The sequence below is a fragment of the Pinus tabuliformis genome, chromosome 6, assembly GCF_031772625.1.
Source record: "Pinus tabuliformis cultivar Carrire ecotype Pingquan chromosome 6, CPIR1, whole genome shotgun sequence".
Classification (NCBI taxonomy): Eukaryota; Viridiplantae; Streptophyta; class Pinopsida; order Pinales; family Pinaceae; genus Pinus; species Pinus tabuliformis.
This window is the reverse complement of record NC_142292.1, coordinates 123,761,557-123,776,393: the sequence shown is the minus strand read 5'-3', so window position 1 is coordinate 123,776,393 and position 14,837 is coordinate 123,761,557. Positions and strand designations below refer to the sequence as shown.

Genomic DNA, 14,837 nt, shown 5'->3' with positions numbered 1-14,837 from the left:
TTAGAGGAGGAGAACACAGTGTTTTTTAGCTTGCAACTTCAGAGGAGCTACTAGATATCATCAAAACATTCCAAAAAGGAAAGATCTGAGGGCTCAATGGATGGATTGTGGAGTTTTTTGAAGTCTTTTTTTTATGACATAGTGGGTTCTAATATATGTAGAGTCATTTAACGAACTCATCTTTTAGTTAGGATGCCATGTAGCTTCAATTCTATCTTTCTAACAATTATCCCAAAGGTAGACTATCTAAACAATATTGGTGATTTTTTACTTATATCCCTGAGTAATTGTATCAATAATATTATGGCTAGTATTATAGTTGTTCACTTGAAGCCAATGCTCTCGAAAGTGATCTTTGCAGAGCAATTTGGGCTTCTAAAGGGAAGGACAATACATGAAGCCATTGAGTTTGCATGACAAGGGGTTATTTGATTAAAACAAAGGAAAAACTCATTTCTATTTTGAAATTAGATCTTTCTAAGGCATACAATTGGGTATCTTGTAATTTCTTAAAATTTCTTCTCCATTACTAATAAATGGTGGATGGTCGAAATTCTTTAGGTCTTCCAGAGGCCTTTGATATGGATGTCCCCTTTCCTCATACTTGTTTCTTCTTATTGTTGATGGACTTAATAGAATTTCTAAGTAAAATATAGAATATGGTGTTTAATTATTTATGGAAGGGATTTGCACAATCACGTGCGTTCCCACCTAGTTAGTTGGTCTTGTTTATCCCTCCCTAAGGACCAAGGTATGTGGGGGCTCAAACACATCACTGATTTTCGGATGGCATTGATAGGTAAATCTTCATGGGTTATTATATCAAGAAAAAACTTATGGGGGGGTATTTGGATATCCAATTACATAGCTTCAGGGATTATATTGGATTGGATTTGATATTAGCATAAAACTCTATCCAATTCTTCTAATCAATGGCGGGAAATTTATTGGGATTTTTTTTTGTAGTCGGGCCTCATTTTGCTTGGTGGATTAGGTCTAGTAATAGGGTTCCTATTAGAAAACTTGTTATTGTTGGGTGAAACTAGGACATATTACTTCTACATATGTTGGTCATGTGTTTACAAGAGCGGGGGATCAAAACATTAAATCAAATTGTGAGGGAGGACACCACTACGATATGGCAGTGAGTTTGGGTTACTGGAGATAGTTTGAACCTTGATGTGATATGTCATGATCATTGGGAATAATTCATTACAAAACTAATCTCTACAAACATTAGGATCATGGTAGGCAATGATGATATATACTGGGTTTATAATGCTTCCAAGGGAGATTACATTGCAAAACTAGGTTATTAGTCCTTAAACAAATGAGCAGGTCGTGATAAATTTGTGGTATAAAATGATATGGAGGTATGAAGCACCTTTAAAATCATATTACTATTTTGGTTGATACTTCAAAGCTGGGTATTAAATTAGTCCAAGGTTACTCATAGGGTGTTCAAGGTGAGGAGGATTTTTATCTTATTTAACAAAGCTAATGAAGAGCCTATTCATCTATTTGTGAACTTTCCCTACTAAGACAAGTTTGGAATTAGGTGGAGATATAGATTAGCATATCATATTTGTGGGAACAATCAATGATAGAATCATGCTACAAATGTTTCTTGGATATGACAACTTTGGAAAAGTTTTGGGCCATCCCCTTGGCAGTGGCTTGGGGGATATGAGTGGCTCGTAACATAAATGTTTTTGAGGACATGTATACAACTCCTTATTTGGCATTCATGCATACATTATCATGGATCAACCCTCATAAGGGTAGTACAATTCATATGGCACGTAAAACTTTTGATGGCCTAATCATTGATTGGTCTCATCCTTGGGGTTACTTTGACAGAGCCAACCCAGGGGGGATATCACTATTAGATCATATTTGCGTTATTTTTCTATGATAATCATATTCCATGGTAAAGAAAATATTGGGGAAAGCACTAATAACATGGGAGAATTGGATGCTTTGTTTTATTTACTTAAAAATGTTATTTGAAGAATATATGAAGTTTTTAGGTATTCAAGGATTCAATTTTGGTTACTGAATGGATGTGAGGTTTAACATAGGTTTAGATCTTGGGTCTTGAGTCCTTAGTAAATCAGCATAAGGAGATTATTAATTTATTTCATGATATCTCCTTTCTACATATTTATAGAGAGCACAATGACTTGACATATTCACATTCGAAAGCAAATCTCAATCTTCCTTTGAATTATGTTATTATGGAATAATTGAAGGATGAGTCTCTTATTGCCTATCAGAATAACACTTACATTTAGTTTTTGATACTATCAGGATTTTGGAATAGGTTCCTTTCTCACACTCTTAAGCTAAATCTTATTATTATTATTATTTAGTATCATATGCAACTTGAAAAGCTCAATCTAGATATACATGTGTATGAAATTTGGAAAGGGAAGATGAATTTTTCTTTTTTCTTTTTAAATTTTTGATGCTATTTTCAATTTTCATTGAAATAGAAAATATGTTTTTTTTCTTGGAAAAAAATGTACATATGCACCCAGATGAAGGTAGCATTTACTGAGAAGTCAATTTTATTATTATTATTATTATTAATTTTGTAGTGGTTGAGGTTTTTTTGTGGAAATTTATATATATTGTAGAACACTTTATCACTATGTATAGAGATATTAGTAAATAATATTGTTTATTTGTGAGAGTAGATTTTAGGACAATCAATAAACATTTCACATGAGATTTTGGATTATATTTTGTATATCTAATAGATATGTTCAACATTTTGGGTGGACAATCCAACCATCATTAAGAAAATATGAAATATAATTTAGATTTATGCTTTATATTTCCGTAATAATGAATGAAATAGAGTGTCCACCCAAAATATTGAACATATATCAATATATCAATTTGGTATACAATAAAAAAATCATATAAAATATTATTTATCTCTATATAAAAATAATATTTTATATATTTAAAACATAAAATAAAGAAAACAATACTCGCAAATTTAATAATTCTAAATACTGCAAACTAACAAATTTAAGAAAAGTCAATGTTAGGAAAAAATACTCACATATTATGATAATTTATAGTGTGTTTACTAACGTTTCGTTTTGTGTGTCAAAAGAAAAAAGACACTATGAAAGATTGACAAAATCGTCTCAATCAACTTAGCAAAAGCTTATATATATATGTATGAATTATGAAAATATACAAACTAGGAGTTGTATTTTGGGGAACATTATATAATATAATTTATGTATTTTAGTTTTTGTTTTTGTTTTTGTTTGATGCCATTAGTAGATGGGAAAAGTTATTATTATTTAGGTTGATTTAATAAAAATATAATGTTTTATTATTTTTAATTATAGATATTAAAAAAGTTTTTTTATTGAAATTTGATTTAAAATTTAATAAAAAAATTTAAAAAACCGTTAATTATAATTAAGAAATGATAATGAAAATAAATTATTAAATCTATATATAACTTAATTCTATTTTTTAATAAAATAGATAATATAATTCAAAGCTTTTTAGTCAAGAGAATACATAAATTTTCAACTTGAACATAATCTAGACACACACAAGTACAACAAAAACCAAATACAAAAACCCTAAATTTAATACAAAATCATGTAAAATTAATAATAAACCCATTGCTAAAAGGCACAACAATGTAAAATTAACATTACATTGTTCATGTTAATAGAACATATTTATTAATAAACATAAAATATGTTTAAAAACATATTAACATAACCATGCTTATATGAACCTATTATTGAAAAAGCATAATACAATAATGTATAATAGAAATTATTTTTTATACTAATCACTGTCCAGGGTTTGAATGGATGATTAAAAGGCATGGACTCATAGTGGCACTAGTTCATGGATCTTTCAAGGACGATTGTTTAAATGATTGACACAATCAGACCAACAATGGGAAGATTTCTCTAGAAGGTGGTTATTCTCAACGAGTAAACAAATGATATTTTGAAATCCTTGATTGATGACTTTCTCAATTTCTTGTTAACTCTTATACCAATCCAAGGGAAAAAGAGACCAAAAAACTCTTAGCTATGTTGAATAAGCACACATAAAAATATCATATAATTTCCCACTAAGCCATAACTTACAAACTTCAATGCTTTAATTACTACGTGAAGGTGATTTAGATAGACAAAAAAATATGAGTAGAAGTATTTTGGTTTGCTAATGATAATCAATATAGATAATTTTCGCTCTTCTAAAGCTTTCTACATACATACAAGACTCTTTTCTAAAAATAGCTAAACTAAGACTCTTTACATGCACCACCCAATACAAGCATCTACATGGGTAGCTAATTTGAATAATTATAATGATCCAACAAATCCAAGTATTCATTGGTGCTTATAAGTTGTATCTATCTCCTTTTGGGGAGAAAGGTAAGACACGAGGAAACTTCTAAGGTAATTATTGTAATGTAGTTTTTATTTCCTAGCATTAAAACCATAGATGATGTATTCTGATCCAAGGTTGCAAAATATTAAATCTATGCCGTTTGAGTTAGGTTTTCTAGACAATACTTTCAGTTCTGGTTTGAGAGGATGTTGAAAGCTATTGGGAATGTTATAGTAAAAAATGTAGATGTGGATGATTTTTTCACGTACAATGCAAGCTAGAGAGTGGAACATGCCCCAATGGATTTAGACTTATTGGTGGGTTTATTGAGAAAGGTTAAAATTGAGGTGGGATTGAAAAATCACATTCAACTCTTGAATTATGAGAAAGTGTCATTCAACTATGTGCCATATAACATATATGGACACAAAATCATAGATTGTGATCAATTTTTTTTATATTAGATCTAGGAAAAGAAGGGAAGGGACTTTGAATTTGGTTTAATGATATTAAATATCATAAGTTTATAAAGGACATTCTAGTACATAATCTTGTTGAAGGATATAAATCTTATTTGGATATAGTTAAAAGTTATATGTTAGCAAAAGAAACTTTAGTACATGAGTCAGATGAAGGAGATGTATCCCATTCATCAGAAGGTTTTGCAAAGGGAGTACAGGTTATAGATGTGCAAGAGAGAGAGCCTTAAAGGATCCATTTTCTTTAAAGGCTTCGGTGAAGGAACTCATGGATGATGAATAACATACAAAGTGTAAGGGGAGGTGTCTCACTATAGAGATAGGGATATGCTAGGGAGCAAGCCCCTCAAGGTGGGATATGAAGAAATCTTAAGTTGACTGGGAAAGGAAACTACTTAACCAATAGGGGTAGTAATACAAGCTCCAAATTTTTTTTCAAGAGGAAAAGGTGATGGTTTGACCTAGCTAAGCTAAGAAAGAGTCAATAAAAATTTAGAGTGGAGGATACTATAGGAAGGTATTGTTTATGAGCCATTCCAAGGCCAATGATTCTCAGTATTAAAGGACACACATGGATTTCAAAGGAAACCTAGCCAAAGGGAACTACTTCAAATGAATCACTCATCTCATAATCACGAGGGACATTTAGCTTCAAAAAGGAGCTAAGGTATATGATTAGTTTTTCCTTCCAACTTTACATGTCTCCCCATAATAGCAGTTTTTAGAAAAAATGTGGAAATTTTAGAGTAATAAAATGAAGTTTTTTGAGAAAAAAGAAAAATTAGATTTAATTCCTCTCTTACACAGAACTTTACATTTAAGTTTCCTTTCTATCAACACCAAATGTAGCTGTCACGTGCTATATATTTCGAAATCTTGGGCATTTAACTTTCCATTGCCTTAGTATCTGGACATATTCATCATCTGTTGTATCTTTCAGAAGCTAAGGGATTCAACGATAGAGCAATAACATTGAGACTATTCATGTCTATGGTTCCCTACTATATATTGTGAAATCTTGGGGATTTTGATGTAGGAGCATTAGAGCTTCCAAACCATTAAGTTTTCAATGTGAAAAAGCTACAAAATGGGGTCTTTATTTTTTAGAAGAATTTATATTCTTCTATGTAAATAAATTGTATATTTTGAGTTGAGATATTTTGATTTTTAGAACTAGATGAGTCATAGTTTTAGAAAAGCTATGGATAGGAAAGATTTTATCCATAAGGCAAAAACAAATATTCCTTATAAAGCATGAGATATTCTAGGGATAGAATGAGTGATTTTAGAATTTAGAAAAATATGATTTATGGAGTGATTTTAGGATTTAAGAAAATCTAATTTATGGAGTGATTTATGGGTGATTTATGGAGTGATTTTAGGATATAGAAAAATCTATGATGTTTCTAAATTCTATCTATTGTAAGCCTATGGGCAATAAAAGAAGAGAGTAAGTGTGAGGAAAGGAGAGAATTACCAAATGAATGTAGAATCAGGCCAAGAGAGGAAGAAAGTGTTTTGATTGTTTGTGTATGTACAACTTTTAATTAATGAATTAGAGTTTCATACTTTTTATGTATGAATTATGTATATGTATGATCACTTAATGAATTCTGGGTTGTGTGTGAAATCTAGAATTAATATGAAATTGTTTCTCTGAATGGATGTGTTTTTAAATACAATTGAATAACAAAACTGAGTAGAATTCCATTTTGAATTCCAGCTAGATCAAACTTGAATTTGGATAGAATCCATATAAATTTCAAATTCTCTAAAAATATTTATAATATAGAAGTAAAGCTTACACGAAAAGTCATATTTTTCCTACATCAAATTTAGATGCAAAAGAAAAACATGAAAAATAACCTAACACTAATGAATGGAATGAGATCAATATCAACATCGTTTTGATTAATGAATTCTACATGAAACTAAGCCTTTAACGTTAGACACAAATTCTTCATAAAACTCAAACGTCCAAAACTAAACAAGCGATAGCTTTGCCATAAATATGTGATAAACATGTTCATGAATTAATACTAATACTAACCTCAAGTTTCGTGTTAATATACTTCACCTTAATATAATATAAATATAGCATCTACTTCTTAGGTTTCAAATTAAATATCTGTCCCCTACTTGGATATGACATTTTCCGATTGGTTAACAAAAACACACTCTGGAAGTATTTAAAGTCTCATTGTAGATATTTGATACGTCAAGAAAGAGTGTTTTTTGATGGAACAAGGGCCGTCAAACACTCACTAAAAATATATCTGATCCTAATCTAAACTATAGAGTTAGTGTTTCATAGTCGATATAAGCTGTATGGTTTTGATTTTTTTTTTAATTGTAAATCATATTAATAAATGAGTGTGTATTTAAATAATTTTAAATTTTAAATTAGATAAAAATGGTATATTTTTATTATAATAACGATTATTTTTAAGATCCAGTAAGGTTAATTTTAGTTTATAAAATTAGTAAAAGGAGATTTTATTTTATTTTATTTATTTATTTATTTATTTATTTTCTAAAAGTTATAAAAGGTTCGGAAGTTGGATATATTGGCATGATAATGGTTATTATCATTTTTAATGTTGGGTGAGTTGAAATTTAGAAATAATGGATAAATGTTGTTTTGATTGTTTTTCTAAGATTAGATTTAGATTTTATTTTTAGAAGATTATTGTGATCTTCCGAACATAATGTAACCATTATATTTGTGTATGTGTGATTGTTTGATTAATGAATGCAACATTGTGGCAGTGTTAGGTGCTCCTCACCTGAGTGATGTAGGTTTCATTCTCAATTTGATTGTCTTCCTTTTGTTTTAGTTGGTATTAGAGCATCAGGGTTGAGTTGAGCCCTTGTGGCTGAGATTGACACAGTGAGCCTTTGTGGCTGAGAGAGACTGGTGAGCATGGAGCCTCCTCTGTTAGTGAGTGTAGGTGTGAAGATTTGTTGGCAGAGTCAAGATCTGCCATATTTATGCGTGGAGCAGCGTGATCGCATTGGAAGGCTGCATTGTCCGTTTGAGGATCGAGTCACTGTCTTGCATAGAGTGGAGCGTAGTAGATCTTGGTGTGGATTAGTGGAGGTGAGCCGAGTTGGGATTTTTCAGGAAAAGAAAGGTCGGAGCCAACCTGTGCACGCTCAGGCCTCAGTTAATTATACAATGCATATATTTGGTAGCTTATGCAACTTTTCTTAAGAAAACATGAGGAGATTTGGATAGGTTCTATTAAGGAAAAGTGCACAGTTTGTACATTCACTTTTATGAAGAAAAAGTGCACAAATTTGTGCAACTTTTATTAAGTAATTTATGCAGTTTATGTGGTAAGAGTGCGTAGATTCAATTTCTATGGAATTTATAAATTGGTTAATCTTCACTTGATTTTTATTTGAAGTTGTTGAGCCTTTCTCTAGATTTAATTTGAGCGGAGCATGGAACCCTATCCCAATTGTTGTTGGAGCCGTGGATCTATCGATCAGAGATTCATGGAGCTACTAGTGGTGCTCGTGAAGTGTGGAGTAAGAAGCTGGGCACTATTGGAAATTGAGATTTTTTGTCAAGATGACTAATCCCCTTGCAGAGACATACCTGAATGAGGCCAATAAATTGGATGGATCCAACTATGTTAATTGGAAATTCAAGCTGCAAACACTGTTGGAAGGCTATGGCGCTTGGACCATCATAAAGGGAGAAGAAGCAAAACCTGTTGCAGGTGCAACAACTACATTGATTCAGGACTGGAATAAGTGGGAGAACAAAGCAAAGGTATTATTACGGCTTTCTATTGAGAATAATGTAATCCCTTATATTCATGATTGTCAGATCTCTAATGTGACCTGGAATGCATTGAAGGAGTTGTATGAAACTAGGAATACAAATCGAGTCATGTTTATGAAGAGTAAGCTTATGTATATTAAAATGGAAGATAATGAATCTGTTAGTACCTTTATTTCCAAAATTAAAGATTTGAAAGATAAGATGGGAGATATAGGAGAATCAGTACCTGCTACTGATCTTGTGACAATCACTTTAAATGGAATGTCAAAGGACTATTAGATGTTTATTACAGGTCTTGCAGCAAGGGAGAAAGCACCAAACTTTGAGGAATTGACAGGTATACTATTGCAGGAAGAAAAGAGGTGAAAGAACTTGAAGCCTCAAAATCCATATTTAGCACTTGTGGCGAAGAAGAAATTCTTCAAAGGGAAACAAGGAGGAGCGAGTAAAGATGGAAGCTCATCTCAGAAAAGGCCATTTCCGAAATCAAATCAAGGTATGTCATCTATTAAAAATGACTCTGGAATGAAATGTTTTTACTGTGGTAGAAGTGGGAATCTAGCCAGAGACTGTTATAAGAAGAAAAGTGATGAAGTTAGGCATAATAAACACATAAGACATTCAAGTCATTTTGCAGGAGAAGGCCTGAATTATGATCTCAAAAATCTTAAGTTGTTTATGTCTAATGTTGCATTGTCTGCTAAAACGGATGATGTTAATGCTTGGTTTGTGGACTCTAGAGCTTCGATCCATATGACGTGCAATAAGGACTGGTATGAAAACTTCAAGGAAATAAGAAATGGTGGTAGCATCTATATTGGTGATGATCGTGCACATTAGATCATACTAAATGGAAGTGTCATGCGCATTCATAATGTTATGTATGTGCTTAGGATCAGAATCTGAAGGTTGAATTCTTCAAAACACATTGCATAGTGAAAGATTTGTTGGATCACTGCAAACCTGTTGCTTTAAGAGTCAGATTTGGAGGCCTGTACAAGCTTGATGTCACCAAAAAAAGTCATCAAGCACTGACTTCTACAACTATGTCAATAGAAAGTCTTTGGCATCAAAGGTATGGTCACATCAATTATCATGATTTATTGTTGTTGCAGAAACAAAGTATGGTTGAAGGACTCCCTATGTTAAAGAATGAATATGTTTCTTGTGAAGGTTGTGCATTAGGAAAAATTCACAGAGATGAATTCCCCTCTAATTTTGATAGGAGAAGAAGAGATGTATTAGAACTTGTGCATTCTGATGTTTGTGGACCCATGCAGACCAGATCCCTAGGAGGTGCCTATTATTTTTTGTTGTTTATTGATGATTGCACAAGGTACACTTGGGTGTACTTCCTCAAGAAAAAGAGTGATGTTTTTTAGTATTTCAAAGAATTCAAAAACATGGCAGAGAAGCAGACAAGGAATTTTATAAAGATCCTCCGTTTAGATCAAGGGGGAGAATACAGATTGGGGAACTTCGTCAAGTACTACAAGGATCATGGAATAGTGCAGCAATTCACAGTACCCTACACTCCACAGTAGAATGATGTTGCAAAAAGGAAAAACAAGACATTGGTGGAGTGTGCACAAAGTATGATCAAAGGTAAGAACCTCTCAAATGCTTTTTGGGCAGAAGCCATTAGTACTACTGTTTATTTAAAGAATAGAAGTCCAACAAGGTATCTTGATTTCAAGACCCCATTTGAAGCCTTGTATGGTTTTAAACCAACAATTCATCATTTGAGGATATTTGGGTGTAAGGCCTTTGCACATATTTCGAAGGAGAACATAAAGAAACTTGATGCTAAAGGTATAAAATGTATTTTTGTAGGATATTGTTCAGAATTTAAAGCATATAAAATGTTTGATCCATCTACTCATAGAGTATTTGCGAGTAGATATGTAATTTTCCATGAGTAGGCAGATGAAGGAAACAAGGATAACAACTATGAAAGATGTCACATTCTTCCTGAAGTTGAAGACAATAAATTAGAAGTAAAAGAAGAAGACAGTGAGCAAGAAAAGCTTGGGGAAGAATCTGATATATGTACATCACCAGCACTCATAGCCCAATTAGAAGTGGATAAGTACTTTCAAAGAACATAGATGAAAATGACGAAGCAAGAAGGAGATCTACTCGACAGATTTACCTACCTGAAAGGTATAAGGACTATGCCCTTATGACTAGTGTTTTGAATGTCATAGAATCCATGAGTTTTAATGAAGTGAATGAACATGAAGAGTAGAGAAAAGAAATGGAGGGAGAATATAAATTATTAATAAAAAATAAAACCCAGGAATTGACTGAACTACCTAAAGGAAAAGATCCCATAGGATGTAAATGGTTGTACAAACCCAAGTTTAAAGAAGATGGTAATATAGATAAATATAAAGCTAGATTGGTGGCAAAAGGGTACTCACAAAAGGAGGGTATTGATTATGCAAAAACATTTTCACTTGTAGCTAAATTAAATACTATTAGACTATTAATTGCATTAGCTACAAAGTACCATTGGAATTTGCACCAATTAGATGTAAAATCTTCTTTTCTGAATGGTGATTATAAGGAGGTGTATTTGACACAACTTGAAGGGTTTGTGAAAAAGGGGTAGGAACATTTAGTTTTCATATTAAACAAAGCTTTGTATGGGCTAAAGCAGGCACCTAGGTCATGGTATGAAAATATAGATTCCTTCTTTCTTCAACAGGGTTTTATGAGGAGTCAAAGTGATCCAAATCTGTATACCAAGTTTGATGCAAAGGGGCATGTAATACTAATTTATTTGTATGTTGATGACTTAATTATTACAAGAAATTCAATTAAACTAATTGATGAAATTAAGGAGAAGATGTCACAAGTATTTTAAATGAAATATCTTGGTGAGTTACATTATTGTCTAGGTCTTGAAGTGTGGAGAGATGTTGGTCAAACTTTTGTTACTCATGGTAAGTATGTCAGAGAAGTGCTCAAAAGGTTTAATATGGATCAATGCAAAGTTTCTTTTGTTCCAATGCAGCAGAATGTGAAACTGCATTTTGATGATGGCTCAAAGGAGGTAGATGGTACATTGTATAGACAACTGGTGGGAAGTTTGAATTATCTTACTACAACCAAACCTGATTTAGCATACTCTGTTAGTGTGTTAAGTCAGTTTACGGTGACGCCTCTTGAAAGTCATTTGAGAGTAGAAAAAGGGGTACTCATTGATCTTAAAAGAACAATTGATTTTGGTCTTAAATATACTGATTCATTTGATGTTGAGCTTACAGGTTACTCAGATTCATATTGGGATAGTAATACGGATGATAGAAGATCTACTATAGGCTATGCATTCAGTATTGGATCCGAGATTGTTTCATGGAGCAGTAAGAAGCAACCTACTATATCTTTGTCATCTACAAAGGCAAAGTACAAATATTTGTGTGCAGCAACTTGTGAAGTTGTTTGGTTGAGGAGAATCCTTCAAGATATTGGAGAAGAAAAAAAGAAGGCTACAATGATCAAATGTGACAACCAGAGCTAGATCAAGTTGGAAAATAATCCAATCTTTCATGCAAGGACAAAGCATGTTGATGCTCAGTTTCACTTTAATAGAGAAAATATACAGTCTAAGGAAATTTTTAATGAATATTGTAATACTTGTGAAAATGTTGCTGATATTTTCACAAAGCTAGATTAATCCTTTCTCCATTAAGGGGGAAACTTAGAAATAATGGAGAAAGGTTGTTTTAATTGTTTTTCTAAAATTAGATTTAGATCTTATTTTTTAAGAGATTGTTGTGATCTCCCGAAAAAAAATGTAACCATTATATTTGCGTGTGTGTGATTTTTTGATTAATAAATGCAGCGTTGTGGCAGCCTCAGGCGCTCCTCACTTGAGTTCTGCAAGTTTCATTCTCAATTCGATTTGTCTTCCTATTGTTTTAGTGTGGATTTTTTGGTTTATCAAGCCTTCGAAAAAAAGTAAAGAATTATTTAGTTTGCTTTAAAAATTTATTTCTATACTTAAAAGGTTTGAAAATTCAATATTATTGTCAAAGAATTTATTTGCATAAATTGAAATATATATCGATATATATATATATATATATATATATATATAAATTTGTGAAATGAAAACATTGTATTTGCAAAATTAGACTATAAAATATTTAATTCGTATTTTACTTTGTGAATTCAATTATATAAAATGGCACACAACATACTTCATTAATTAAACACAATTTCAAAAAGAAATGAACTAATCTTCTTCTATCTAAAATATAAAAACTGGCATATACAAAAAAAAATAGGGCACCCAGAGCTATGTCCTCATCCTCCGAGCTTGGTTCTTTTAAAGATGGTTATAAACAAACCTTTTCTTTAGATATTTTAATCATTCTCTACCTAATGCATATATTGTGATAAAATATGAAGGTTGGTGTTAACATTGAAGATCTTGAAAGTTTGTAAACCTACTCTCATTTTATGATCATTGAAATAATGGATTTTAGTTTATTACATGATTCAAATAATGGGTTTTGGTCTGCATCAAAGCTATATCAATGGATCTTTTTCATCTAACGAAAACATTGAGTTCTATCTATGCTTTATAGGTTTTTTAAAGTTTTGAAACATTGTTGAGTATTAAAAGGTGTTTTTGAGAAGGTCCTAGGTTTTAGGATAGGTAGGTTTCGAGGTTTTAACCCTCCCATTTTCATATATTAATGGATCTTTTTCATCTAACTTGAGAACTTTGAGTTATATCCATGCTTTATAGGCTTTTTTAAGTTTCCAAACATCGATGAATATTAAAATGCTTTTTGAGAAAGTCATCAATCACGTTTAAGTTGACTTTTCAAATCTCTCTACATTTTTGTCATTTATCACATTTTTAAATTCTTTAAAAAATATTCTTAAATGAAGACAAAATGATATCACCAAAATATAATTCTAAATGATTTTAGATTTGTAGAAATTTTTGTTTTCCACCCCGGTTTTCAGTTTCTCCTTATTTCTCCCATATAGTTAAATGCCCTTTCCCATAACCATACATTTAACAAGCTGAAAAAAATAAATTTGCTGAAAACACAAATTCTGGAAATTTTACAGAATGCTGGAAATTGCAGAAATAAAAATCAGCAGTAATAAACAACCATTAAAACACATTTGAACACTGAGATTTTTGGTCAATGTGACCCTGGAAAAACCCCCTACAACTCTTGGGGAAAACCAGTTTGAGAGCTCTTCTTTATTTCTGAAAATTGCCTTTTACAGTGAGAAATTTTCAGCAAAAAAATCAGCAAGCAAATTTACAACTTATCTCTTTTCCCATGCTTTACAACAAATTGGAAATTACAACAAACAGGACAGCAATAAATGTTGTACGGTCTCCTCGATTTTTGTGCCCACTTTCAGCATTAAATGCTTCTGTATGGCCCTCGTTTTGCGTGCAGAAAAAACCAGCAAACTGCTCCTCGATTTTTGTGCAAACCTCTCCTCAAAAATCGTGCCAAAATCTGCCTTTCACTGTGTGCTGAATCAGCTGTACAAATATGCTCAACTGCTACCTTGGAATGTGTGCCAAGCTGCTGTCTCCTTCTCCTCCCTGCTCAGAAATCTCTCTTGCTCTCTTGCTCTCCTTCTCCCAATCTACTCATGAAAGAATTGAATCGAATGTGATCTTTTCCTCCTTTTCCTCCCTTAATATAACTCCAAGTGACTTTTGGGTGATCTCTAAATCCAATGGCTGAAATAGATTTAGATCAATGGCTGAGATTAAATGTTCATTTAAATCTCACTTTTTATTTTTTAATTCACCCCACTTTAATAAGGACCCACTTAGTCATTTATTTCCAAAGTCACTTTTCCTTTCTAATTTTTCATTGACTTTATAAAAGTCACTTTAAAATTAGACTTAGTAACTTTATCACTTAAAGTCACTTTTAAATTAGATTTAACTTTATAAAATTATAAAGTCACTTTAGGAGAAAAATTAAATTCTTTTGGACACTTTTCCCTAGGCCAAAGATCAAAGCCTAAGGGAACCACCTGTCCTCCGGTACCAAATTTCAACACTCCCTCTTACCAAAGAAGGTGTTCCTCACCACACACATCTTGTCTCTGAAGTAGACATGCTTGCCCCGTGGTAAGGCTTTGGTAAGGATATCTGCAACCTGCTCATCAGTGGAAATATA

At 32.0% G+C, this 14,837-nt stretch overlaps 1 pseudogene; it reads left to right on the top strand.

Annotated features, from left to right (window-relative positions):
• Nucleotides 1-11,641: 11,641 nt before the first annotated feature.
• LOC149257652 (secreted RxLR effector protein 161 pseudogene) lies at nucleotides 11,642-12,184 on the top strand (annotated as a pseudogene).
• Nucleotides 12,185-14,837: the final 2,653 nt, after the last annotated feature.